Here is a 12321-nt window from a genome sequence, read left to right on the forward strand (position 1 = left end):
AAATTCTTAACTCAATTCTCCGCCAACAAAACTACAAAAGCAACTATGTTTGACCTCATCAGCATACATCAACAGCCAGGGGAGAAGCTAAAGACCTACATGGCACGCTTCAGTAAGATGACTGTTCAACTGGAGGAGGATAACCCGGATGTATGCCTGGCGTCTTTCAAAAATGGCCTTAGGGCGGGGGATTTGAATCGAGATTTAACAAGGCGACCAGCGAGGGACATGATGGATCTTCGCGCTCGCGTTCAGGAATTCATCCTAATTGAGCAAGACGATCAGAAAAAGCAAGAAAGGGAGGAGGGGCGAAAACATGCCCATCCCGGCGGTGTTTCGCAGGAGAAACCCAAGGCTGGAAAGGAAACAAGGATAGCTCAAACTCCACGAATGCCAAGGCCTGGACCATATCAAAACTCCAAACCCGGATTCCAGAATACATGGCACAGAAATCCCCAAGGTACCACTACAGCCCCAGCTGGTCAACATGGTGCCTCGCCAACTCTAGTTCCACTTACTAAGTTGAATGCTCCCCTAAGCACCATCTTGAAAGCAGTTGGACAGACAAATGTTGTGCAATATCCACCGCCGCATCGGCGACCACCAACTAATGTGGATACAAACAGATGGTGTGAGTACCACAAAACGTTGGGGCACACCACGGATAATTGTTGGAACTTGCGGCGGGAGATTGATCGGCTGATCAAGGCTGGTCATCTGGCAAATTTTGTTAAAGAGGCAGCAACACCAGAGGCCACTAAGGTAACTCAGAGGGACAAAGGAAAAGGAAAGGAGATAGTTGAAGAATTGGGCGACCCTGTTGGGGAATGCTCATCCATTGCAGGGGGATTTGGAGGGGGCACGATTTCTAGCAAGGCCAGAAAGCGTTATGAGGCGGCAGTACATTCCGTGCACGAGGCATACGAGGGCGAATGCTGGTTAAATCACTCTCCCATTATATTCACCCCTCAGGATTTTGCACATGTAATTCCCCATGACAACGACCCGATTGTAGTAACAATCAGGGTTAACAATTACATGACGAAAAAAGTGTTTTTAGATCAGGGATCTTCGGCGGACATCATTTATGGAGATGCCTTTGATCGCCTGGGGTTAAAGGAGTCAGACTTGAAACCATATAAAGGAACCCTGGTGGGATTTACAGGGGATCGTGTCAATGTGCGGGGATACGTGGAAATACCAACAGCTTTTGGTGAAGGAGAGTTTGTCAAGAAATTTCAAGTGAAGTATCTAGTATTGACGTGTAGAGCCAATTACAATGTACTTTTGGGGCGGGACACCCTTAACAAGTTATGCGCTGTAATTTCAACCGCTCATTTAACTGTCAAATACCCAGCCTGCAATGGGAAGGTTGGGGTCCTTCGCGTAGATCAGAACGCAGCGAGAGAATGCTACCTAAGAAGTGTGGCGCTCTATGGGCGAAAGGCCGCCAAGGAAAGCCACCGTATCACAGAAATTTTTCCACAAGAAAGGTTTAGTTTAGACCCAAGAGATGATGCTGATGATTTCCGCCCACAACCTTTGGAAGAAACCAAATCGACGCAAATTAAGGATAAGGTTTTGAAGATCGGCAACAATTTAACAAAAGAGCAGGAGGAAAGATTGATCACCCTTTTGGGCGATAATTTGGATCTCTTTGCTTGGACAATTAATGATGTACCAGGGATTGACCCCAGTGTGATCACTCATAAACTGGCCATACGACCAGGGGCAACACCAGTCATCCAGCCAAGGCGAAGAATGAGTGATGAAAAGAACAAGGCAGTGCAAGTAGAAACTGAAAAATTAATCAAGGCTCAATTCATTCGAGAGGTGCAGTACCCAACTTGGCTCGCCAATGTGGTGATGGTCAAAAAAGCCAATGGGAAGTGGAGAATGTGCACGGATTACACAAGTTTGAACAAAGTGTGTCCCAAAGATTCATATCCTCTTCCCAATGTTGATAAATTGGTAGATGGGGCTTCCGGAAATGAACTGTTAAGTCTCATGGATGCATACTCTGGGTATAATCAAATCATGATGCATCCCTCGGACAAGGAAAGTACGACATTCATGACTAATCATGCGAATTATTGTTACAAAACCATGCCTTTTGGTTTGAAAAATGCGGGAGCTACATACCAACGCCTCATGGATAAAAATTTTCAAGCCAAGTTGGCAGGAATATGAAGGTATATGTGGATGACATGATCGTTAAGTCCGCCAGGGCTAGTGACCATGGCGATGATCTTAAGGAAGCATTTGCCCAACTAAGAAAATATCGAATGAAGTTAAATCCCGAGAAATGTTCATTTGGGATTCAAGGGGGAAGGTTTCTGGGATTCATGTTAACGTCAAGGGGGATAGAAGTAAATCCAGATAAAGGCAAGGCAATCTTGGAAATGAAAAGCCCAACGAGTGTCAAGGAAGTACAACGTTTAACAGGACGCATGGCTGCCTTAGCACGTTTTTTTGCCAATGGCGGGAGACAAAGCGGCTCCGTTCTTCACTTGTTTGAAAAAGAACTCGAAGTTTCAATGGACCGAGGCATGTGAACAAGCTTTTATCAAATTGAAAGAATCATTAGCAACGCTACCGGTACTATCCAAGCCCACACCAGGCGTTCCTTTGACGCTCTATTTGGCAGTCACGGATAAGGCGGTAAATATGGTGTTGCTTCAGGAAGAAGGGAAAAAGCAGAAGGTTATATATTTTGTGAGCCATACTTTGCAAGGTGCTGAATTACGATACCAAAAAATTGAAAGGGCGGCCTTGGAAATTCTAAAAACAGCGAGGCGCCTTAGGCCATACTTCCAAAGTTTCCAAATCAGAGTTAAAACTGATATTCCCTTAAGGCAGGTACTCCAGAAACCCGATTTGTCAGGGCGGTTGGTCAGCTAGTCAGTCGAGTTGTCTGAATATGATATACAGTATGAGCCAAGGGACCAAGTCACAATCCAAAGTTTGATTGACTTTGTGGCGGAATTAACACCCACAGAAGGCGAGAAAACTCAGGGAGAGTGGGTCTTGTCTGTTGATGGATCCTCCAATGACACGGGAAGTGGGGCTGGGATAACTATTGAAAGCCCGGATAAGATGGTCATCGAGCAATCTCTGAAATTCGAGTATAAGGCGAGTAACAACCAATCAGAATACGAGGCATTAATAGCCGGCTTAAGGCTCGCCATCGAATTGGGCGTCCAGAAATTGTTCATCAAAGGCGATTCGCAGCTGGTTGTTAAGCAGGTAAAAGGCGAGTATCAAGTGAAGGATCCACAACTTTCTAAATACTTGGAAGTGGTACATAGATTAATGATGGAGATAAAAAAGATCAGGATAGAACATGTTCCAAGAAGTCAAAATGAGAGGGCTGACGTGCTAGCAAAATTGGCCAGTACGGGGCGATTGGGCAATTATCAAACAGTCATCCAAGAAACCCTTCCTCGCCCCAGTATTGACTTGGTGGAAGTTAAGTTAAAAGAAGTGAAGTCAGTGAATGAAGGCGAGCCTTCGTGGATGGAGTCAATCAAGATTTTCCTTAAAAATCCTCCAAACGATGACGATCTGAACACAAGAGCAAAGCGTAGGGAGGCCAGCTTTTATACGCTGGTAGACGGTGAGCTATATCGGCGGGGAATTATGTCTCCTATGCTCAAATGTGTTGACACAAGAGAAGCCCTGGGAATAATGGCGGAAGTTCATGAAGGAGTATGCTCCAGTCACATCGGTGGGTGATCATTGGCAGTAAAGGTGTTGAGGGCAGGATTTTACTGGCCGACGATGAAGAAGGACTGTCTGGAATATGTCAAGAAGTGTGAAAAGTGTCAAGTCTTTTCTGACTTACATAAGGCCCCGCCTGAAGAGTTAACAACCATGATGGCACCTTGGCCATTTGCTATGTGGGGGACTGACATTTTAGGACCATTCCCAGTAGCAAAGGCACAAATGAAGTATATCATTGTGGCAGTCGATTATTTCACTAAATGGATAGAAGCGGAAGCAGTGGCGACTATTACAGCCGCCAAGGTCAGGAATTTTCTGTGGCGACGAATTGTGTGCAGGTTTGGGGTTCCCATGGCGTTGGTAATGGACAGTGGGACTCAATTCACAAGTAATGTCACCAGGGAATTTTGTGCGGAGATGTGAATTGAAATGCGATTTGCATCAGTAGAACATCCCCAGACTAATGGACAGGCATAATCAGCCAACAAGGTTATTTTGAAAGGCTTAAAGAAAAAATTGGATGAGGCGAAAGGTCTTTGGGCAGAGGAGCTACCAGGAGTCCTATGAGCATATAACACGACTGAACAGACAAGCACGAAGGAAACCCCATATCGTCTAACTTATGGAGATTTGGTGATTCGAAAGAATACTATACCCGACAAGCATAACAAACTTTCGCCCAATTGGGGCGGGCCTTACAGGATAATTGGTGATGTTGGAGGAGGAGCTTATAAGTTGGAACAACTTAATGGTCAAAAGATTCCACGAACATGAAACGCACATTTGAAGCAGTATTTTAGCTAAGGGGAACAACAAAAATGAATGAAGCCGCACTCTTTTCCCTTTCTTTGGAAAGGTTTTTAATGAGGCGGCATATGTAAAGAATGAAGGGACAATTGCTCCCATGTATGGAAAGTAATGAAAAAATCATTTCAAGAAATTGTTTATTTTTTGATTTATATTACGAGTTTATGCGACGCAAGTCGCATCAGGGTATAAAATACCGCGAATAATCATTTCGGAATAAGAAAGTATCGCCATCAAGTATCAAAAGCCTTGGAAATTCTAGTGGCCACTAGAAACCAAGCCTCGTCGAAAAATCGGCTAAGGTATATAAACCTAAACGTTAACAAAATTCAGTAAACAACAACTTCAAGGTAACAACAGTTAAACTCAAAAGAACTTCATTAAAGATAAGAAAAGGGCGTGGCCCATACATGTCTTAAACAGCAACAAACAAAAGGGCAAAGCCCAAAGCAAATCTTGACTTAAACAAAATAAAACAACAAATAAATTCAAGTCAGGTTCTCATTGTTGGCGTTGTTGTCTTGGCTTGCGGCAGTTTGTGGGTCCTTCTCCCCTTTATCCTCATTCTTGTCCTCGCCATTACCATCTTCGCCATTTCCTTCCTCAGACTCACTTTCAGAATTAAATTGAGGAAGGAGGTCAATATCAACATCATCATCGCCGACCACCTGACCATCCTTGATCTCCTTCAAAAACCCGATACGGGAAAGGTCGAAGCCTGGTTCAACAACACTAATTTTCTCTTTGGCCGCGAGAAAGCCTTGAGCAAATTGAAGGGATGCACGCCCTAGAATGGAGGCATTCAGGCGTTCATATTTTTTTTTTCCATCTTTTGGCACTTAGCCTGAACAGCAGTGTGTTTGACATTAATGGCTTCCTTCAAAGATTTAGTCTTTTGAAGGAGCAGGTCAGAAGTCGCCAAGTCTTCAGTTAACTTAGCACATTTCTCCTCGGCAGACTTCAGGTGCTTATTGGCGGTTTCAGCGTCGATCTTTGCTCGCTCATATGCAGACTTATAGTCAGCCGCTTTCTTCTCAAGACGATTCTTGGCCGCATGCAAGTCCTTCACATAGTGAGCCATGCCCGCCACGGTGCTGGCGGCAGAAAGAGCATGGTGAATGGCCATGGAAGCAATATTGGGGGGACCTTGACCATAAATGTCTTTGTGGAGCCTGTTGTCAAAGGTTCGATTCATGAAGTCCAAGTCGTTGAAGTGAGGATCGGACAAGCTTAGCAAGGAAGGGAGAGCCTCGCCTCCAATGGCTGAACTAGAGCCAGCATGACCAAATGGAGTTGGCGGGCGGTTAATCATCATATTTGGATCTTCTCGGGGTGGCGGGACATTGTCATGTCCCTTCTTTTTCTCTACCGGTTTACCTTTGGAGGCTAAACCGGATGGATTGAGAGTCGTCTGGTGAAGAGGTTTACCACCAGCAGTCCTTTCAGTGGCGCCTGAAGTTTTTTGGCGCTTAGGATCCCTGAGGTTGTCAGAATCCGAAGTACCTTCGAGTTTTTTCTTCTGCTCAGCATCTGCAGCTCTTTTCCTCGCCGCCTCAGCAGATTGGGCGAGATACTCTTTCATCTTCAACGGGCCGGCGTCGACCTTGCCTTTACCCATTGTGGCTACACAGGAAAGTATCGCAGTTAGAAGTGAGGCATGAATAAAAAAGCAAGTTAAGTGTGAAGATTATTCGACGCCTCAATCAACTCATGACCAGAGACAACCGGCAATGAACGAAGATAGTCGGCGACCCCTCGCTCAGAATCGTCTAAGGCGTCATATGAAACAAAGATCTTTCGGCGAGGGTTTTTCGTCCAATAAAAGGGGAAGAGAGGAGAATTGTTGGAATCTCAGAACAAATCCTTTATTTCAGGCGACTAAACAATTTTAAAGTATTTTTTTCTGCCATACCTTGTAATGGCTCTTCAGGGCGGTAAACCGACTCATTTTCTTTCGGGCTAGAAGAGGGACCCACTTCACGGAAGTAGGTTTCTTAGTAACAGACTTATAGAAAAGAAAGAACAAAGGGTAGGTGGGCGTGAAGCTCAGATGTTCACATAAGATTTCAAAGCAACAGATAAAACCCCAGGTGTTGGGCTGGAGTTGGCAAGGCGCCACATTCAAAAATGATAGAATGTGGCATATGAAAGGCGAAAAAGGAAGTTTTATGTTCAAGTCAGTAAAAAAATAACCATAAACAAAGAAGAAGTCGGGCGATTCATCTGATGGTTCTTTGCGTAAAAGAACACAATCATCCTCGCCACATGGGAGAACGTTTAGCTGAAGGTCTTCGTTATGAGAAGTGGCGGGATTTACCTTCGTAAACCCTTGGGCAGATATTCGAAGCGAATTAATGCTCCCAATACTACCCCAGATGGAACGCCACAGACACTTATCTTCAACCAAATGTACGTTAGTACGCCATTCGGGCGAAGATAAGTCCCCATTGGAGGAAAGCACAGAATCAACGGAACCGGCTGGTCCGAAATCCTCGTGAATGGAAGGCGAGGATTGGATTTCAATAACAGAGGGGGCAGAAATTTCCCCCTCCGTTGAAGGTGATGAAAGTTCTAAGGAGGAAACACTAACACTATGCAATGACATGCTGGGTAGTTTCATAAAAGTTAAAGGAAAAATATGAACAGTGTCAAGAAAGTGAAAGAAAATAAAGTGAGAAGAAAGGATGTAGAGAACTCACCGGAGGAAGAAATGAGAGTTTGGGTAAGGAGGACGTCGGTTAAAGGAGAACACCGCGCAATGACGACGGCCGGAGTAAACGAAGGATTCGCCGGAGTTCAAAGAAGAGAAAGTGAGAATTTCAGAAAAGTTTCAGAGAGTAAAAAAGAGGGTTTCAGAAAGTAAAGAAAGGAAAGGTTAAAAGGGGTTTTATAGAGGAAAAAGAGGAGAGAGAATGAATGGGATGGGTAACGAAGAGTCGTGAGATTTGAAATTCAAAAAGGTGAGGTGAAAAGGCATAACTCCTCGAGACGCACAAATGGAAACTGCATTCATAGCAAATGATGACGAAATCCCGGAAAATAAGGATTGCGTGTGTCAGTTGAAAAGACGTGATAGACGGTTATGACAATGACGACATATTGCTATAAAAGTGGTGGTGTAACAACAAAATATTAAAGTGGCGGTGTAACAACAAAATATAAAAGTGGCGGTGTAACAATAAAATATAAAAGTGGCGGTGTAACAACAAAACATAAAAGTGGCGGTGTATCAACGATTATGAAGAATGGAGATATAATAACGAAAGCGAAAGGGGGAGTAAAGAACAACCAACATTTATAAATAACTTCACCAAAAATCACTCAGTGAATAGTGAAGGCAGGCGACAGATAGCATATTGAAGACATTTCGACTCAACCTACCTGAGCCTCATGTCTTGGGGGCATGTGGACTGGGCGGGACATAAAGAGTTCCATGCCCGCCCAAAACAAGGAGTCAGCCAGATGAAGGAAGACAGGGCGGGAACAGGTGAAATATTTAGGATTCTCGCCCTTCCCTTTAGGCGGACCCACAAGCCAGCTGGAAGATTCTTCTGGATTTGTCTTATGTGCATAGGGATTTGGGTCCTAGTTGTCAGGCCCAAATGTAGGAAAAGTCCATGTCTTGACCAACCCCCTATAAAAGGGAAAGTCATTACCTTGTACTACCAACTTCTGAATCATTAATGAGAATATACTCTTTTTATTACATCTTTACTACTTTCGTGCTCTGCTAGGGTTTGCTTTTCATTCCTCTTCTTACGTAAGCATACCTTAAGACAGAACATTAGGTGAAAAGGCATAACTCCTCGAGACGCACAAATGGAAGCTGCATTCATAGCAAATGATGACAAAATCCCGGAAAATAAGGATTGTGTGTGTTAGTTGAAAAGACGTGATAGACGGTTATGACAATGACGACATATTGCTATAAAAGTGGCGGTGTAACAACAAAATATAAAAGTGGCGGTGTAACAACAAAATATAAAAGTGGCGGTGTAACAATAAAATATAAAAGTGGCGGTGTATCAACGATTATGAAGAATGGCGATATAATAACGAAAGCGAAAGGGGGAGTAAAGAACAACCAACATTTATAAATAACTTCACCAAAAATCACTCAGTGAATAGTGAAGGCAGGCGACAGATAGCATATTGAAGACATTTCGACTCAACCTACCTGAGCCTCATGTCTTGGGGGCATGTGGACTGGGCGGGACATAAAGAGTTCCATGCCCGCCCAAAACAAGGAGTCAGCCAGATGAAGGAAGACAGGGCGGGAATAGGTGAGACATTGAGGATTCTCGCCCTTCCCTTTAGGCGGACCCACAAGCCAGCTGGAAGATTCTTCTGGATTTGTCTTATGTGCATAGGGATTTGGGCCCTAGTTGTCATGCCCAAATGTTGGAAAAGTCCATGTCTTGACCAACCCCCTATAAAAGGGAAAGTCATTACCTTGTACTACCAACTTCTGAATCATTAATGAGAATATACTCTTTTTATTACATCTTTACTACTTTCGTGCTCTGCTAGGGTTTGCTTTTCATTCCTCTTCTAACGTAAGCATACCTTAAGACAGAACAATTATGATTTGTAATGGTTAATTTTGGGTGGTCCACAAAGATCATATATATATCCATAGCCGGGTAATTATTTATTATTAGAGATTTTTGTCCCCACTCACTAACCGATGATTGTGGTGAAAAATCCACCATAATTTTAGGGGAAATATTTGCAGCACATGCAAATTGCTTATATCATCGGTAATAATTTGTATGATGCAATAATTGTGCTTATTCCAGCTTCAAAATCAATACACCAGCAATAGAAGTGTTAATTAGCGGGATAATGATATAGTGCACGAGAATGTAGGTACGATAGGAGCACGAGGCAATTTCTGGTGGTTTAAACAGTTAGAAATGTGTAAGGTTTGTGCTTTTTTAGGCACCGGAAATTAGTGACAGTTTTCAGAAATGTGTAAGACTTGCGTTTTTTTTCTAGCACCTCAAATTAGTGACAGTGTAAAACTGCCACTAAATGCTGCTCGTGTCGGGTCAAATAGCATTGTTGTAATTAGCGTCAGCTGCTGACAGACGCTAAGCAGACAAAAGACGAAGATAACGCCGATTTATGTCGGTACTGAAGTATATGTTAAATGGATTTAAGCTTTGATTTCGCACTTCAGTCGATTCAAATTCGTAAAAATTAGTGTCGGTCGTATAGATTGACTCTAAAAAAAAGGTTGTCTAGGTCGATGCTAGTATGAATGTAAAAATAAAAAACTTTACGTTGACCATGACCAATGCTAATATTAGTTGTTATGAAAAAAAATAAAACAATTTATGTGAAATTGATAATGAGTTACTCGCATTTGCTCACAGTTTGCAAGCCCTTAAATGGCGACTTCAGTCAAAGCCAAACAAGACCCCTGATTTGGAGTTATGGTTAGAATCTCCAATTTAGGGTGTTGTTTGGCCTGTACGAAATTGGTGACTTAAGCACAAATGATGTAAGTCATCACCAAATCTACATTGACAACCAGCGAAATAAAGACAATCAACTTAACATCAAGCATATCATGACATAATGCACTCATGAAAATATAGATGAACTTATATGACTTGTAAAAAATTGAATAGTTATTGGTATACCTGATGAATTGAATAGCTTATCGAAATGGTCTAAATATGTGACAACAAGAAAAACACTTCTAAAAATAATTCCATTTCCAGAAAACACAAACCTTGATAGCTAGTAATTAGAAACAATCATAGCACAATACGTGACATTGGAAAATTTGATACTCCGCCCGTTCCCAAATATAAGTTGTTTTAGGATTTGTGCTATATTCTAAAATATAAGTTGTTTTGCAAATCAAAGCATTTTTTTCTCTTTTTTTTCCTTATATACCCTCATTTAATATTACATCTCTTATGCATTGTTTGGTAGGAGAGAGTTAGAGAAGAGAGATTGAGAGAAGAGAGAGTTAGAGGAGAGAGAGGGTGAAATCACCCTTGTTTGGTGAAGGAGAGATTCAGATGAGAGAGAGATAGAGGGAGCCAAAATGTCACTTTTTGTTCTCTTCGCAAATTGCGAAGAGAAACCATCCTGGGCGACTTTTTTTTTTCGTATCCTGTGCATTTAGTGGCGGTTTGAAACAGCCACTATATTTTAATTATTGTTGTCCTGTGTATTTAGTGGCGGTTCTAAACCGCCACTATCTTCAATCTGACACCTTTTTTTGTAAAAAATTGTTTTTTAATCAAAAGTTTATTTTTTTTCTTTCTTCCACCTCACTATTTCTCATCTCTCTCTCTCATTTATCTCTACTATACCAAACAACCTATAAATCTACTCTATTTCTCACATATTTCTCTCTACTCAACTTCTCTCTTCTCTACTCTCTTTTCTCTATCTCTCTCTACTCTACCAAACGAAACCTTAATTATCACCTTCAATTTTCATATATCACAACTCTCACTATGTAATTAACCAATGATAACATTTTTCTCTCATTAATATAACACAACTTTAAATAAGGGTATTTCAATCAAAAAAATTATCAATTAATGAGTTTTTAATTAATGTGCATAACCTTAAACAACCTACATTTTGGGACGGAGGGAGTAGTTGAGTTCATTATTGTTTGATGTTGAATTTATTATTGTTAAAAATAATTCTTATCTCAGTTTTTAAAATTAAAATCTCAAAACATCACATAGATATTTTCTGTTTTTAGTTTTATAATTATAGTTTTTGACGCTGTAAAACATATCATTCAAACAAAACAAATTTATTTTGAAAACAAATTTTAAAAATTATTCCTAAAAAACCAAAGCAAAAATTAAACAAGCTTTAATAAAGTTATCTTTGCAGGGATAATTTTATACTAGTAAAGTTGGCATGACAATAATTGAGCTCTAAACCACTTAGTTATAGAGGCTCATATACTATGTCAAAGCCAATTATTTTAAAAGTTTAAACTGTTGGATAAATAACATATGAATTGTAACATTGATCTAACGAATGCTTATTGGATCAAGCGGCTTGATCAAAAGCTACAACTATTGGTAATAGCGCGCACAATCTTATTTCCTTATGGTACTCGGAGTTGCATCTAGCTCAATGAGTTGCACCTATAACAGGCCTCCCGTGTTGAGATATTAAGCCCAAAAAATCCTGCGGGTGATCTTAGACAGTAATGCCATCAATCCCCTGCGAGGTGAGGGTGAGACTCAAACTCATGACATCGCTCTGATTGTATATTATGAACTAATTTTCTCAAAAGTAGGAGACACGTAATAAATTAATTATTATATTTCTCATACTAGTTAAAATATTTTTTATCTTTGTTTTTTTTTTTTATTTTAAATTTCTTATCGTATCTGATATTTATTTATCATACATGGTAGGAAGAGTTCGATCTCAACATAATAACTATTATATGAAGGGTTGTCTAAATGACATATGAGAAAGTTTTGGTTAAATAACTCATCATCCAATCACATTAGAAATAATTGATTTGAAACAAATATTATACTCACCGAAATTAATTGTTTTAAATTTTATTTTTAAATATCAGTAGAACACATGGTATCACATTTTTTAGGCATTAATGCAATTAATTCAGCTCTTATCCTCCCCTCACAAGTCACCGTTGACTCTCGTTTTCACATATATTTTATTTTCCAAACCTATATATACATGTTCAAATCATTAAAGAAATTATTTCTTAAGCTTTTTATATGTGGAATGTCTTCCTATTGTATCTGATGCAAGACAATTGAAATGTTC

This window comes from Lotus japonicus, chromosome 1 (genome assembly GCF_012489685.1).
Source record: "Lotus japonicus ecotype B-129 chromosome 1, LjGifu_v1.2".
Lineage (NCBI taxonomy): Eukaryota > Viridiplantae > Streptophyta > Magnoliopsida > Fabales > Fabaceae > Lotus > Lotus japonicus.